Below are 17,538 nucleotides of genomic sequence, written 5' to 3' on the forward strand. Positions count from 1 at the left end.
TGATCAGTTTTAAGTTAATATCTGTATATGGTGTAAGGAAGGAGTCCAGTTTTGTTATTTTTCATATGGATCTCCAGTTGAACCCACCACCATTTATTGAAACGATAATTCTATTCCTGTGAATGATCTTAATTTCTTTGTCAAAAACCAAATGACCATAAATGTAAGGGTTTATTTTGTGACTCATAGTTCTGTTCTATTAATCTGCATGTCTGTCTATCCTTATGCCAGTACCACATTATGTTGATTACGTGAAGTATACATTCTCTAACTTTGTTCTTCTTTTGCGAGACTGTTTTGGTTATTCCTGCCTTTCTCTGTGAAATCCTAATCATTGTGTCAATTCTATACAATTAACAGCTGGAAATTTTTACAGATTGTATTGAATCTATAGATCATTTTCAGGAATATTATCATCTTAAAAGTGTTAAGTCTTTTGATTCAGAAATGTAGCATATCCTTTAATTTGGGTTTCCTTTAATATCTTAGAACAGTATTATCAAATCTTTAAGTCTTACACTTTTAAAAAAATTTTATCTCTGTTTTATGCTAATGTAAATAGAATTGTTTTCTTAATTTCATTTTCAGATTGTATTGACATACAATTGACTTTTCTATATAGGTCTTTTACCCTGATACCTTACTGAGCTCCTCTATTCTAGTAATTCTTTAGGATTCTCTCTATATAATATCATGTCCTCTGTAAATAAAGATCAGTTTACATTTTCTTTTCAAATTTGACTTGACTGTCTTTTCTTTCTTTTTCTTCCTTAATTGCCCTGGCTAGAAACCCTGGTACAATACTGAATATAAGTGCTGAAAATTTTGTTCCTCATCTTAAGGGGGAAAGCATGTAGTCTCTCACTATTATGTATGATGATAGCTGTGGGTTTTTCATAGATGCCTTTTATCAGATTGAGGAACTTCCCTTCTATTTCTAGTTTGTTTCATGTGATGTTTAAATTATTGAATTAAAAATGTTCATTACTCCATTTTTACACTGTATTCAACATTTTGTATTTCAGAATTCATACTATATAGTATACTAAGATATCTTTACGTTATATTAACAGCTCTTCTATTTATTAAACAATGCCTCTACTTTCTCGTTGTGGGACCTTGGACAGCTTTAACTTCTGTGCACCTGAATTTCCTATCTGCAAAACTGGGTTTGACTATTATAGTACCTAACTTATAGGGCCTTTTAAAGACTGAGCTATTTAAAAGCAAAGCATTTAGAATATAGTTGGCCCCATTGTAAGCACCAATATATCTGTTGTTATTAAGAGTATGCATAATTTATGCACAAAATCACAATATGTTTCTCACAGGTGTAACATGTAGAAGGCATTTCTTTAAGAAAAAAATATTTTATTCAAAGCTTTACTCTTTTTGTATTTTTCTTTTCTTTTTTTTAAGATTTTATTTATTAATGAGAGACACTGAGAGAGAGAGAGAGAGAGAGAGAGAGAGAGAGAGAGGCAGAGACACAGGAGGAGGGAGAAGCAGGCTCCATGCAAGGAGCCTGACATGGGACTCGATCCCAGGTCTTCAGGATCATGCCCTGGGCCAAAGGCAGGTGCTAAATGCTGAGCCACCCGGGCTGCCCGTGTATTTTTGTTCTTGATTTTACAACGATATGCACATATTCCTCTTGATAGAAGGTTATTCAAGCAAATTTATCTAAGGCTACATACTTAGCCCCTACAAAATTACATAAGATTCAGAAACCCTTGTTTAATTTTTGGAAAGCTTTTAAGCTAGTTTGATTTTGTTTATGCCTTGCCTGTTATTACAGGTGACTTCAGTTATTCAGATTATGTTTCTTTTAAAAAGCCATGTACCATGTCTGTAAAAGAGTTTCAGAGCATCTTAACCAGTTTTGATATTTAGTTTAGCTAAACTACTTCTTTAGAGAATGTGAATGAATAGCTGTGGAAAGCAATACTTCTTGCCATGAAAGACTAGATTCATTAAGGACATCCTAAAATTTAAAGGAGTGTCTAGGCTTTTTATATCAGAGTAAAAAATACTTTGTATTCTGAGAATTCCTTTGGATGTAAATTGAAAGAAAGAAGACATAATGTTTTCTTATTTCCTGTTGTTATGAGTTAGACATATAGATCTGAAAAGAAGTTTCAAAATGAAATCCTTTGGATTTCTTTGGAGTCAGCTATAAAAGCCTCAGTTTCAGCATGTTAATTTCCTTGTGAACAATTGTATGTGATTCACTCTTATCTTATAAAATTTGAATCCCATTTTAGCTACCTAGGAAAATTTATATTTAACTGACCTCCCCACTTTTGATAGGAAATAAATTTTAGCACAAGTAGCCATTTGAGTACAACTCCTAATACTGAGGTAAAATAATATAAAGACCTAGAGCACGGAAAATACTTAACCACAAAGCTCTTGTATTACAGCAACTCCTTTTCTCCTCAGACCTTCACTAACTTGATCTACTCTTAACATAGTTTTCTAGTTTCTTAGAACAAAAAAGCTAAGAAGCAATACCCGAATATAGGTATTTATAAAAGTATTTGAATAGAAAAGAAACGACCTCCATTTAAAGAGGAATCTAATAAAACAATTAGAGATACAAAATGATATTATTATAGGGTATCATTTTGGATGTGCTGGAATTACGAGTAAAGTTAAAATTTTTCTTTGCTTTTCTACTTAGGAAGGTAGGAATATGTATAAAAAACAGGCATACTTTGGGGATAATATGGGTTCAGTTCCAGACCATCGCAGTAAAGTGAATATTGCAATAAAGTGAGTCAAATGTGTTTCTTGGTTTTCTAGTGCATATCAAGGTTATGTTTATACTGTAGTTTATGAAGCTTATATCTAAAAAAAAACAGTGTATATACCTTAATTAAAAAAATACTGAATTGCTAAAAAATGCTGACCATTGTCTTAACTTTCCATGAGTTGTAATCTTTTTGCTGGTAGAGGATCTTGCCTCAAGATTGAATGGCTGTTGAGTGATCAGGGTGGTGGTTGTTGCAAGCTGGGATCGCTATGGCAGTTTCTTTAAAAAGACAATAAAATTTACCACGGTGATTGACACTACCGTTTATGAACAATTTTTCTGTAGTGTGAGATTCTTTTTGATAGCATTTACTCACAATAGAACATCTTTCAAAATTGGAATCAATCCTTTCGAACCCTACTATACAATCAACTAAATTTATGTAATATTCCAAATCCGTTGTTATCATTTTAACAATCTTAACAGAATCTTCAGCAGGAGCGGTTTCTATCTCATCCATTTCTATCCCATTTTCTTTGCTCTTGTAAGAAGCAACTCCTCATCTGTTAAAGTTTTATCATGAGATTGCAGGAATTCAGTTACATCTTCAGGTTTCACTTCTAATTCTAGTTCCCTTGCTAGTCCTACCACATCTGCTGTTACTTCCTCCCCTGAAGTCTTGAACCCCTCCAAGTCATCCATGGGCGATGGAATCAACTTCTTCCAGCTCCTGTTAATGTTAATGTTGATATTTTTTATCTCCCCATAAATCATGAATGTTCTTAATGGCATCCAGGATGACAAATCCTTTCCAGAAGGTTTTCTGTTTACCCAGACCCATCAAAAGAATCATAGCTATAGCTATGGCAGCTATAGCTTTACTAAATGTATTTCTTAAATGCTTAAAAATCAAAGACTTGAAAGTCTTTTTTAAAAAACTTGAAAATCAAAATTACTCCTTGATCCGTGGGCTGCAGAATGGATATTGCATTAGCAAGCATGAAAACATCAATCTCATTGTACATTTTCATCATAACTCTTTTCTGACCAGGTGCATTGTCAATGAGCAGTAATATTTTGAAAGGAATCTTTTTTCTGAGCAGTAGATCTCCACTGTGGGGTTAAAATATTCAGTAAGCCATATTGTAAACAAATGTGCTATCATTCAGGCTTCTTTGTTCCATTTTTGAGCACAGGCAAAGTGGATTTAGCATAATTCTTAAGGGCCCTAGGATTTTCTGAATGGTGAGTGAGCATTAGCTTCAACTTAAAGTCACAAGCTGCATTAGCCCCCAACAAAAGAGTTAGCCTGTTCTTTGAAGCTTTAAAGCCAGGCACTGACTTCTCTTTTTTAGTTATGAAAATCCTAGATAGCAGATTCTTTCAGTAGAGGGCTGTTTTGTCTACTTTGAAAATCTGTTGTTTAGTGCAGTTACCATCATTACTTTCTTAACTAGATCTTCTGGATAACTTGGAGCTTCTGCATCAGCACTTGCTGCTTCACCTTGCACTTTTATGTTGTTGGAAAGGCTTTCCTTAAACCTCATGAACCAATATCTGCTAGCTTCAGACTTTTCTTAAAAAAAAAAAAAAAAAAAGGTTTTAATTATTTATTCATGAGAGACACAGAGAGAGGGGCCAGGGATACAGGCAGAGGGAGAAGCCTGTTGTTGGACCCCTTCCCAGGACCCCGGGATCATGACCTGAGCCAAAGGCAGATGCTCATCCACTGAGCCACTCGGGTGCCCCGTTCAGACTTTTCTTCTACAGCTTCCTTACCTCTCTTAGCCTTCGTAGAATTGGAGTGTTAGGGCCTTCTTGTGGTTTAAGCTTAAGAGAATGTGGTAGTTGGTTTGATCTTTTGTTCAGATCACTAAAACTTTATAGCAGCAATAAGGCTGTTTTATTTATCATTTGTGAGTTCACTAGAGTAGCACTTTTAATTTCCTTCAAGGTTTTTCCTTTGCATTCATGGTTTGGCTAACTGTTTGGCGTAAGAGGTTTAGCTTTTGGCATATCTTGGCTTTTGACATGCCTTCTTTACTAAGCTTAATCACTTCCAGCTTTTGATTGAAAGTGATGCACATGTGACTCTTTTCACTTGAACACCTAGAGGCCATTGTAGGGTTATTAATTGGCCTAATGTCATTATTGTTGAATTTCAGGAAATAAGGAGATCTGAGGGGGGAGAGAGAGAAAGAGAGATGAGGGAGCAGCTGGTGCGTGGAGATAGAACATACACATCTATTGATTAAGGTCACCATCTTGTATGGACATAGTTTGTGGCACCCCAGAACGATGCAAAAATAACATCAAATATCACTGGTCACAGATCACAATAAAAAATATAATAATAATGAGAGTATTTGAAATATTGTGAGAATTACCAAAATGTGAGACAGAGACGTGAAGTGATCAAATGCTGTTGGAAAAATGACATAGACTTGCTTGATGAAAGGTTGCCACAAACCTTTAATTTGAAAGAAACACAATATCTGCAAAGAACAATAAAGCAAAGTGCGATTAAATGAGATATGCCTGTATTTTAGAATAAAATAAATTTTTTTGTAGTTTAACATTTGAAATGATAAATATCAGTTACTTAGAAAATCAGTTATGTCAAACACTTTGTTTCCTAACAACTGCAAAATTAGGTATTTTATTTTTTGACTTTTTAGGATGATATGATGAAAATAAGATTTAGGCTTACCTATTCATTAGGTTGACTGTCTTTTGCTTGTGATCAGTGAACTATGCTATGTTAGACTCTAAATCTCAAGTAAAATGGTCAATAATTAATGTTAAGTGCAGTGAATGTTAAAGCAGCCTTTGTAAACTCTTAAATGTTATATAGAGTTTATTCTTAGCCATTTTCATCACCTTTAAAGCTATGCTTACTATTCTATATCTCTTAATCTCTTAAAGAAGAAGAGGTGAATACAAGAGGCCATCTATGAGCTGAATGAGTTGGCTGAAAGCAGAGAAGACTAAGGATAGACAGATGGGGGTGGGCATTAGAGGGTTGGGTGAAATGTAGTAATAGCTAAGAATATGCAATTTTGTGGTCTCATCAAGCACTGCTCTTCTCTTTAGTTTTTACCTTTAGTTCCAATGGTTTTTTGAAGTCTTTCTCCAATTTGTCACCTATACAGACACATAATAAGTATTTATTAAATATTTGTGGAAATATTAAAAACGAGTTTTGAGCTTAATAGTGTGGAAGTTTTTTTCATATTTTTAAGTTACAAGAGTATTAACTGAATGGGCTTACTGTGTTTTAGGAAAGTGACTTTAATATGAATTGACATAGAGAGATTAGAAAGAGACAACTCAGAAAGCTATTATAATCTAAACGAGAGATGTGTGCAAGCTATAGGACTTTGAAAGCAGGCCACTGTGTGAAACAATGTAGGTGTAAATTCAACATTGTTTGTTGACTGATAACTTCCTAGATTGGGACCTTGTAAAAAGGATAGGAGTCAGAAGTAATTGTGAAGTTTCTGGCATGAAACTTCATGATTCATTACCCAAGATGTAAGGCAATTGTCAAAGAAGGAATGAGAATGAATAAAATGGGTTGTGTTTAAATATGTTGTTTGTTGACTATGGGATATCCACTTAGAAATATCCATCAGACAACTAGTTATAGACTATTTCTAGTTTTATTTATCTACGATTCACATGTGAGAGGTAAAGTCTGAGGAACATATAATATGAGCTGATGCCATTAAGATAGGTAATGTCTCCAAGGGAGGTATGTGCAGGAAGAAGACGGCTAAAAATTGAAATGTAGGGTAACATGTAAAATTGGGCAATAGAAGGGAACCCAGTGAAGGAGATTGGATAGAACACTTAGAAGAGTAGGAACTCAAAAGAGTGAAGAATCCAAGACAAAGGACAGATCACTTCAGTGATATCCATTAACACAAATGTCTCTGGTGATCTTTTTTGTTTTTTGTTTTTTTTTAACCAAAGCTCTACTTTCATGAGTAATGCATTATGTTATTTTTTTAAATTACTGAAAGAGTTTTAAGAGATAAAAGTGAATGCCCCTCTCCTGACTGTATTTTTCCCTAAGTAGTAAATATTATGTTTCTCTTGCATCTTTCTAATCATTTCTCTTGCACATGCAAGCATTACTGCATTCCTACCATTTCAAATGCAAAAGTTTTCACATTTTAATGTTTCTAAAGTTATGTCTTACAATTGATGTATATAAGTTTAATGGATTTTTTAAATAAGTGAATAAATTTAATCATTCCCCAAACACTTACTTTGATTCTAATTTTCCCATTGATAGAAACAGTTCTTATAAATCACAGCTCACATGATTCAGTCCTGCACTATGATCGAGGTCAAAGAGCAATCTGTGAAGCTTAAATAAATTTTTTTAAAAACATTTTGTCTTAGACTTCATGAACCATATTTTAGAAATACTTATTTCAATTCCCATTATTAGTTTTTATATGCATTCCTCAAACACTGCACACATCACAGCTGTCTCTTTAACTTCCCCTAGTCTTTCCAATTTACATTCACCTACCCTCACCATATGTACCTCTGTTTTCTTCCACCCACATTATTTTCATCTTAATCACATTACTGGAGGAATTATGTGGCAAAAGAGTATCACCTATATGAGTTTTATGCTCTATAATATTCTTTCCGTATGTACATATCTCTATATCTCTCTGTATATACAAATACAAATTTTTGGCATGTAATTCCATTAAATTACGGTAAAAAATAACCTGTAAAAATTTCTCTTGTTGTGTGTTACATACTTTGCTTCAGAGGGTATGTGAGTTTGTGTGCACACACATTCACATGCATGTCAATAGCTTATAACTGGTCAAATTTGTGATGTGATGTGGTATATACATATACTGTTAAAACATGCTTTTTAAATTTAAGATGTTTTTTGAAACATAGAAATTTATATATATATGCATGTATATATATACACATATATATATAATTAGTATGCTTCATCAATCTAAGAGGTATTTTTTTGACATCTCTGAATACAGGTTATATTTTACCAGTTCTAGCATCTTAGAGGCAATGAAACTATAATAATTAATTCTTTCTCTTTGTGGCATTTCATGATTTTTTAATCATTTCTTTATATATTAGGGTTTTTTGTTGTGTTTAATGGTTTGGGGAGAATTTTTTTTATTTTTAATTTTTTTACTATTACCAAACATGGCTTAATGAACATTATATTTCTATCTTAAATGTTGTGTTTATTTCATCTTATGTAAGTTCTTGTAAGCTATATTGTGAATTTGCATATATTATGAAAATGGAATAGTTGGTTAATACATTGTTTCTGCTTTATTCAAGTCCATTCCCTATATTGCAATTATAATCAGCTTTCTAAAAGGTAAATGTGATCGTGACAGACATGTAATGTAGGATGTAAATTCTTACGCTGTTCGCTTTGCTTGAAATACCCTTTCTGAATTTTCACTTTCCCGTTTCAGACTTCAGGACCCCACTTTGGTGTCATCTTGGAAGACATTCTTTAACCTCCAAGATGCCTCCAGCATAGCTCAATAGCCCCCTATGCTTAGCTCCTTTCAACATTTATCATATTTTACTGCAGATGCCTTATTAATTTTTCTATCTCTTGTATCAGGCTTGCTTAAGGTCTGGGACTGTGTAGGTAGCAAGTAGCTGCCACTTAATAGGCCAGTAAATATTGAAAGAATGAATCATGCTGTGAAATCTTTTTAAAATGTTTCCAAATATTTTTTAAAGATTGACTATGACCAGTTTTTTGCTATGCTGAAAGTGAAAGTAAAAAGAAATTTAGCAAGCTACATGACTGGCTTAAAAGGAAACGAAAAATGTGTTGGCATTACAAGTACATGCTTTCTTCCGTTTTTAGCCATCCAAAGAGGAAGCAGTAACTAAAATAAAAATCTGTTCAAGGGATTTGTTAAGTACCCAACCTGGGTATTGAGAATTGTAGGTCAAGACGTAGGTACCTTAGAAAGGGAAAATTACTAAAGGTTTTGAGTAGAGAAATGTAATTTTAGTTATTAGATGGCTAAATATTACATTCTATATTGATAACCAGAGTGTTTATGCTGTCTCTCACTATACAGTCAGTACTTTATATCCCAGGTGCTTCTTTATCCCATGCTCCACACACACCCAAAGTAAAAAAAACAGGCAAGGCAATCCTTTGTATTTACATTTCACTGAATGTATGAATTATATTGCATGAATTGTATAAATTATAGCATTAAGAGGAGACCTCTACCCTGGGCTATTTTAATAATAGGGACAATGATAATACCATCTTTTTCCCCTAGCTAATTATACTTCAATAGCAGTTGACAGTCTCTTATCCAACATGACTGTGTGATGGATGGCAGTCACATGTACAACACATTCCTTACTCAAAAAAGCATGTCAGAATGCACTTAGTTGAAGGACAGTGAGAAAGAGAATATGACTTATACTATAGGGTTTATTGAATGCTTCTTACATTAAGAATAAATAAAATGATTTTGCAAACTTTAGTACTTAATTATCAGTAATACATTTTTGTGACATCTTACTTGAAAAACCATACTTTAAAAAGCATGTCTACGTATATTGCTTTACGTAAATATAATATATACAATACCTATATTATGAATCCTTACAAGAACTGTGTGTTTTTGGTAGAAAAAGTACTGCTATCCTGAAGGTCAGTGACAAACAATTGTCTAACGTCATACATTAAGTAGGCTTAGAGCAGAAACTAAATCCCAAGTTCTTCCTTCGTGGGTTTGTCCTTTTTCTTTTATACCACCTTGCTCTGTAATTGAAAATGACAATCAGCACAAAAACGTAATGTATAACTTTTCATATACATACACACAGTCATATACATACATTCATGTATTGCCAAGGCATTCTAAATACCTGAACACTCCTCTACCAGCAGCAAATATATAAAGCTACACTTCCACTTGTGTCTTAATAAAAGATTATTTTAAATTAGTGGATTCTCTGTGTGTATAAAATGTTTGCATTTATTCTATTTATTATACCAGCACAGTTCTTGTTTTTTTAAGAAAGAAATTCTGGCATCAGATTGAATGTTTCCTATCAGCAAAATTTAAGGTGTAGCGCAAAATTTTGATCTCATAAAAGTTGAATCTTTAGCTCTATTTCTTTAGGCTGGCATTTCATATTGCCTTTTGTCAGTTTTATAATAGTCTCCAAAATGCCTTTACTCATCCAACCTCAATTTTAAAGATCTTACACTACAGAAGAATTAAAAGCAGTAAAGAACTGTTAACAGTCCTTATCAAGAAAATGGAATGCAAACTATGGCTGAAGGAAACTTAAGGAACTTCTTAACCAAAATAGTGACCCAAATCATAGTCCTATGTCCAAAAAGATAGACCCAGTGGAAAATACAGCTGATACATTGTATAAAGAAGGTTGTCGGGGGTCCCTGGTGGCTTTGTCAGTTGGGACGTTCTGCTCTCCATTTCAGCTTGGGCCTCCACTCTCAGTAGAGAGTCTGTTTGAGATTCTCTGTCCCTTTCCCCCTGCCCTTCCCCTTCCTCTCTCTAAAATAAACGAATTAAAAAAAAAAAAAAAAGAAGAAGAAGAAGGTTGGGACACCTGGGTGGCTCAGCAGTTGAGCTTCTGCCTTTGGCTCAGGCCATGATCCTGGGGTCCTGAGATCGAGTCCTGCATCGGACTCCCTGCATGGAGCCTGCTTCTCCCTCTGCCTGTGTCTCTGCCTCTCTCTCTGTCTCTCATGAATAAATAAATAAAATATTTTAAAAAAAAGAAAAAGGTTGTCAGTGTATTTAAAATATCACTGAGTATCAGCAAAAAGGAACATTTAATTGCTAAGTTTTAAGCAAATGATGATCATTGAAATTTGGGAGAAAGACTCATTAGTTCTACATCCACTTTTTTGTGGCTGTACACTACAAAATCTGATAACTCAGACATTATAAATATATTTTACTGCATCATTGAATAGTTATTTGTAGAATATGGTATTCATATTTAATTTATTGTTAAATAATATGAGACTTTAAATTCTTTTTACTTTCTGTACTAACTTCTGTCTATAGAGTAAGTATCATTTTGAAATTTGGACTACCTCCCTAATTGACACTTCTAAAATTTTTCGGATTAATAAGATTTTTTCCACTGTTGAAAAGTTTGTGATTCAAATACAGCTTTCAAATTTAAGTAATTTTGTGGCATTGAAGACATTTCAGTGGCATTTTTAGGCTTTGAAATAACTTTGTTATAGAACCATGGATCTAGAAACAAAGTCTCTAAACATATTAGGAAAAAATAGTTTCAAATCTCATGCATTTATTTATTTTTTTATTTATGCATTTATTTATTTGAGAGAGAGCATGCATACAGAAGCAGGAGGTGGGAGGGGGAGGGCCAAAGGAAGAGGGAGAAGCAGACTCCCTGCTGAGCATGGAGCCTGTCAGGACCCTGAGATCATAACCTGAACCAAAGGCCGACTCTTAAGGGACTGAGCCACCCAAGCACCCCACATTTTTTTAATTGAAGTACAGTTGATAGACAATGTAGCATTAGTTACACTTATACAATATAGTGATTCAACAAGTCTACATTATGCTGTGCTAATCACAAGTGTATCTGTCATCATACAACACTATTATAATGTCATAGACAATATTCCTTATGCTGCAACTTTTATGTCCAAGAGTTATTCTTTCCATACCTGGAAGCCTATATCTCCCACTCCCCTTCACCCATTCTGCAGCTGCCCCCCACCATCCCTCTGGCAACGTCAGTTCTTTGTACTTATGGGTCATTTTCTGCTTTTTGTTTTGTTTTTTAGATTCCCCTTATAAATTAAATTCCATGGTATTTGTTTTGTTTTTCAGATTCCCCATATAAATGAAACTATATAGTATTTATCTTTGTCTGTCTTATTTCACTTAGCAGTATACTTTCTGTGTCCACTCTTGTTGTTACAAAGGGCAGGATCTTATTCTTTTTATGGCTGAGTAATATTCCATTTTATATATCTTTATATCCTATTTTATCTAAAGAAGATATATATCTTCTCTATCCATTCATCTATCAATGGATACCTGGCTATCGTAAAGAATGATGCAATAAACGTAGGAGTGCATACGTCTTTTCAAGTTAGTGTTTTCATTTTCTTTGGGTAAATACCTAAGAGTGGAATCACTGGGTCATGTGGTATTTCTATTTTTAATTTTTTGAAAAACCTCCATGCTGTTTTCTACAGTTGCTGGACCAATTTGCATTCTCACCAATAGTGCATGAGGGTTTCTTTTACTCCACATCTTCACCAACACTTATTCTTATCTTTTTGATTCTAGCCCTTCTGATAGATATGAGGTGATGTCTCATTGTGTTTTTGATTTGCGTTTCCTTGTATAGTGATGTTGAACATCTTTTCATTGTTTGCCATGAGTATGTCTTCTTTAGAAAAATGTCTATTCAGGTCCTTTTGCCTTTTAAAAATCAGATTACTTGGGTTTGGGTGGGGTTTTTTTATTGTATAAATTCTTACATATTTTGGATATGAATCTGTATTGGGTATATTGCAAAAACTTTCCCCCACTCAGTGGGTTGTCTCTTTCTTTTGGTAATTTCCTTTGCTGTGCAAAAAGCTTTTTATTTAGGTGTAGTCCCCAACTAGTCTTTTTTGCTTTTGTTTCCCTTGCCTCAGGAGCCATATCTAGAAAAATGTTGTGATGGCTGATGTCAAAAAAAATGACTACCGATGTCTTCTCCTATGAGTTTTACAGTTTCAGGTCTCCCATTGAGATCTTCAGTCCATTTTGAGTTTATTATTGTGTGTATATGTGTAAGAAAGTGGTCCAATTTCATTCTTTTGTATGTAGCTGTCTAGTGTTCTGAACACCATTTGTTGAAGAAACTGTCTTCTCCCCATTGTATATTCATGCCTCTTTTGTTGTAGATTAATTGACCATATAAGCGTGGGTTTATTTCTGGGCAAAGCCCATGCTTTTTGTCCTAAAAGAGAAGACTATAACCATTATTACTATTTTTAAAAATATTAATACACAATCTTGGCAAAATGTTAAGTTTTAGCTAGATTGATTAAATAAACCTTATCTTCTGATTTCTTCTGTAGCTCCCAATTCTTCCTCTTTAGTATGTTAGAAGCACTGTACTTCTTCAAGTTGACACAGTATAGCAATGATCCTCTATACCTCAGATGCCTCTAGAATATCGTCATTTTGTAGACTGATACAGTAAATGATGAACATTGTCACTGAAACCATGCAAAATTGTTTCTGATATATTGCTTAGTATATGCAATATGCTAATTTGACAGGGATATTTCTGTTTGTTACCATACAAACATCTAGAAATAATCATGAAATTTTCAACAAATTTAAAATGCTTATTTGAGATTGTCTAACAGAAAACATGAGGTATGTAATACAAACAAAATTTGCTCTAGAAATTCCTGATCAAGAAAGACAAGCGTATGTATTAAGACAGAAATTAATGCTGTTAAATGTGAATCTTCAATCAAAAGTTCCAAGGATGGGCCTGCTAAATTGCATACTTAAATTTGCTATCCAGCTCTTTCTCATGTAGCATGCTGCAGGAATTTACTCACTTCATAATGGTTAATGATTGTCGTGGGCAAGGTTGGAAAGACTGGGTAATATGTATTAAGTTTTAGAAAGCTCACCAAAGTGATTGGAGTCGAAATAGTTTAGTTGCTTTATAAGTGAACTTCACTTACCTAAAAACTGCATTCTTCAATACTATCTCATAATAAGAGATGAATGAGAAGGTCTTTGTCCTAAAATGCGGTATAGAGTTCATTCAAAAGGACTTATTTTGTTACTTTTTTCTTAAAGACAATTTATGGTCAAGGTATATTAACTAACTAAAATGATCACATGTTCATGTTCTATAATAGAAATTAATTAGAATTTAGGTGAAAAGACTTAACTTTACTATCCTTACAAACATTAGACTGAGCCTTTTGATTTCAGGGGCTGTCTCTTGGTCATCTTTATATTAACAACATCTAGATACACTATATGACATGTAATGAGTATTCCATAAATCATTGACAAATGAACAAAAGAATGGCCTTTATATATAGTTAAGATAGAAATCTGTTTTAACTTGTCGTAAGAGAATTTTATTTCTGATGTGCCTTCCAGTTATAGCTGTTTATTATAAAAGATGATTTTTAGATTCTTAGACATAAGTTTCTTAAAAATGAGGATTTGGGGGCTTAGGGTCCCGTTTCTCTAATTCACTAGATCTGGGATAAGGCTGAGGAATCCATGTTTTACTAATAAGCACTGTAGGTGATTATTTTATAGATTTTAAGTGAACCATACTGAGCAACACTGCACCCAAACCTGTGCCTGGGTCATACCTGAACTACCACAACCATTTTCTTTTTCCATTTTATATAAAATCTTACCTTTATTTTTCAAGTGCAATATTGATACTATTTTTACTCCAGTGTCATACAATATGGTATTGAACAAAATGTGGATCCTGGACTGTCAGCATCAGCTGAATGACTTAATAAAGCATTCCGAGGGAGAATCTAAGACTGAATAAAGGCTGTGGGGGTGGGGCCCTGTAGTCCAGGGATCTCACAGGCCAGGGCAAGTGACTTCTGCCTTATGATCATATTCTTTCAATATAATCTATCAGGATATAATTATAATCATAGGTTTAATGGTTTCTTCTCTCTCTTTCTCTCTCTCTGCTCTTGTTTACCCAGATGCCTTTATCTTACTTGAATCTTATTTGGGTCTCCTCTGCTTGAAAGCCTTCACGTGCACCTTTTACAGTATCACAATGTCATTCTACCTAGGAGACAGCATCTTCTTTCCACTCCAGAAGTATAAGACCTAAGTGGAGACTTTATAAATTTATCTTGTCTGGTAGCTGCTCTCTTGCTGTATAGGGTACTCGATATATTGTTGAGCTATGTGTCCCAAAGGCACAAGATTAATATTATAGAGGAATTGTTTATCAGTCATTTTCATGGTTATTATAACATAAAATTTAATTTTAACCAGCATCTAACACAGTGCCTAGCACCTAAAATATCCACATAATATTTGTTGAGTGAATAGACAGAAAAGAGGACAGAAGTTATTAGGAGGGTTGAAAAATTAGCTTGTTTTTCTGTATCCCAACCTGCAATTGTTTAGGGATTTTTCTCTAAGGAACATACTGGGCAGAGGTAGGCATGCTTATAGTAGCCAACTAATAAGAGAAAATAGGAAAATATTAGAAAATATTTAAGGAATCACAAAGCAATCCAGGTCCTTTTACAGTAAGGGCAAATAGCACCACATGCGTTGACAGCTGAAGACATCACTATAATTATAGCACATTTACTGAATTTGTTAACCGGAAGAGATCCCAATTTTCATAAGAATAAGCCTGCATTATCATGAAAAGTTAAGTTTTTCGAAGTTCATTCTGTTAAGAATATAGGAAAATATATTATTTGTATTTAGAAAAATGTCCTTAAATATTTTAAATATTGAGAAAGTGGTATGTTTTAATTATCTAGAAAAATCTCCTTCACTTAAAGCTTCTGATTCCTTGATGGTTCCAGATGAATGAGATATTATTGTATCTTTTCAGCATGTGCCCTTGTGTTGCTCTTTGGGATACTATTTACAAATGACTACGTGTGTTCATTGCTCTTTGGGTTCTATTTATTAATGACTACTTTGCACATTGTCATCTTAAAGTTAAATGTGTTTGATAATAACTTTACATTATTTTAGATAAAAGGACTTTGGAGTTAGACTTAGTAAAGTGGGAATAATTATGCTTGCTCATATATCTGTTACGGGGATTAAATGAGATATTCCACAGGACAATGCCTGGTACGTTGAAAGTACTCAATAAATAGTCAAAACTATTATTAGAGGATTATGAAAAGAGAATTTTTATGTGCATTATGGTGATTTTTTAGAATCTGCTCTTTCAGGTTTTATTTTTCTAGAGACTATGTCTACTTAGTCTGCTGTTCAAAGTCTACTGTTTAAAAACTGGAATGGAAATAAAAAATACATAGACAATGTATAAATTATCCTCTGTTGCTCTACCTCTTATTGTAAACAAAAGTTCTCCAGGCTTTCAATAGGAATGGATCTTCAGTGAAATATATCCATATGGCAATTCTAAAATGTAAAAATGAACTGCTTTTTTAATATTGAATAAGCATAAAAATCAAATTATGTTGCTTAAAAAGGAATACTCATATATCTTTTCCCATCTTGCATAACACAAAAATAGCTAACTGCTTTTGCTCATAAAAATCATATTTGGAGGATGACTAAGCATGAGACAGTTCCCAAACAAATCTTTGAGAAAGTTATGCAGGAGTGAAAGTGAGATTTCAGCTCTAATCAGTCTCTTCATCTAGGTTAGTTCAGTGAGGGTGGACTGGTAAATTTTTTAAATCTTCAATTAGTCATACATCATTTTTCAAGATATTTTGGATTTCACTGTAATATTAAAATCTAATATGATTTCCTGTTAACCAGAACTTGGTTTTATAGGTTATAGATACTATGAACTTTTTTTAACAGGGACATACACATATTTACATAAAAATATTTGTTCATTTACATAAAATGCATGAAGCAGTGAAACCTTATCCAAAGGAAGAACATATCTTATGTATTTATATACTGTCTTTGCTACCTGAAAAGAATTGGGTGGTCCATGCTTAACATAGTTTTAATTGGAAAGTGTGGAAGCACTATACCAGAATGGTTCTTTAAAAAAAAAACAAAAAAAAAAAAAAAAAAGAATATCTCAAAATACATGGTTTGGAGGGATTATTCAGTCATTTATAAAGGAAACCAAAAAGTTTACTTCTGCATTTTCTGAGCTCCAATAGTAGTTTAATTTCTGTTTCTTCATCTCTTAAGGGAGCATATCATATTTCTAGAATATCTTTGTATCGTATACATTTTTCTTGGGGTAATTAAATGTCACTTAGGGTACAGTATATTTTCTTTTTTCAAGAGATTTGGTATTGCTATTTACCTTATAAACCTCATGATTTACAAATTATGCCATTCCAAATAAGTTATTCTCAGAATATTGAGGTATGAATTTGCCCTTGTTTACTCTCAAATTTTTATCTCCATTAGGATAAGTTTCCCTTGTATGACATTTCTGCCTTCGTTTTGTTTTCTTTTCTGTTTTTCTTGTCATTCTGGTTGTCAAATATAGAAAATAGCATGTTTAAATAAAACCATACTGTTTTCAGGGGGAGGGAAAAGCAAGTTAAACATGCTATTTTTAGCTTATTTTGAAAGAAAATAATTGACCCCAAATTCACATTACACTAAGGAAAATTTATTTGCAGAGCAATGGTAATGAAGGTAGGTAGGTATCCAAATTGCTGTGAATATCATAAAGAAAATAACCCTCTGGAATAGTGTGGAATATTAAAAAAAAAAAAAAGTTTTTCTGCTACTTGTCCAGGCATCATCAATCTTTGTACTGATTTTGATTTTATTAGAACTTACCATGCCTACCTCTTATTTTATCTTAATTTTACTTAGATAAATAAGTAGATATAGAGATACACTTACATATTTACATTTATATTTTGACATTCTTAACACTAGAAAGAAAGATATTTAGTAATTTCTTTTAATGTGTTTTTTGGTGTGCCTGAATGGCTTAATTAGTTAAGCATCTACCTTTAGCTCAGATCATGATCCCAGGGTCCTGGGATGGGGCCCCAC

At 33.3% G+C, this 17,538-nt stretch overlaps 1 protein-coding gene and 1 long non-coding RNA gene across 24 annotated transcripts in view; one reads left to right on the forward strand and one right to left on the reverse strand.

Moving 5' to 3' along the window:
• Positions 1-17,538, forward strand: part of MBD5 (methyl-CpG binding domain protein 5) — a 435,973-nt gene that overhangs the window by 99,354 nt on the left and 319,081 nt on the right. The window lies entirely within an intron of this gene.
• On the reverse strand, positions 1,257-14,352 carry LOC112649441 (uncharacterized). 4 transcript variants are annotated; one of them, XR_007403899.1, is made up of 8 exons: positions 14,223-14,331; positions 13,524-13,583; positions 9,396-9,569; positions 7,030-7,130; positions 5,856-5,899; positions 5,466-5,523; positions 5,143-5,250; positions 1,257-4,331 (listed from the first exon to the last, which is right to left on the reverse strand). It is a non-coding gene; the product is annotated as an uncharacterized LOC112649441 (long non-coding RNA). The 4 variants fall into 4 exon arrangements; XR_007403900.1 differs by lacking the exon at positions 13,524-13,583 and having other exon boundaries at positions 14,223-14,352; XR_004807101.2 differs by lacking the exon at positions 5,466-5,523.

The sequence above is a fragment of the Canis lupus genome, chromosome 19, assembly GCF_003254725.2.
Source record: "Canis lupus dingo isolate Sandy chromosome 19, ASM325472v2, whole genome shotgun sequence".
NCBI classification, from domain to species: Eukaryota; Metazoa; Chordata; class Mammalia; order Carnivora; family Canidae; genus Canis; species Canis lupus.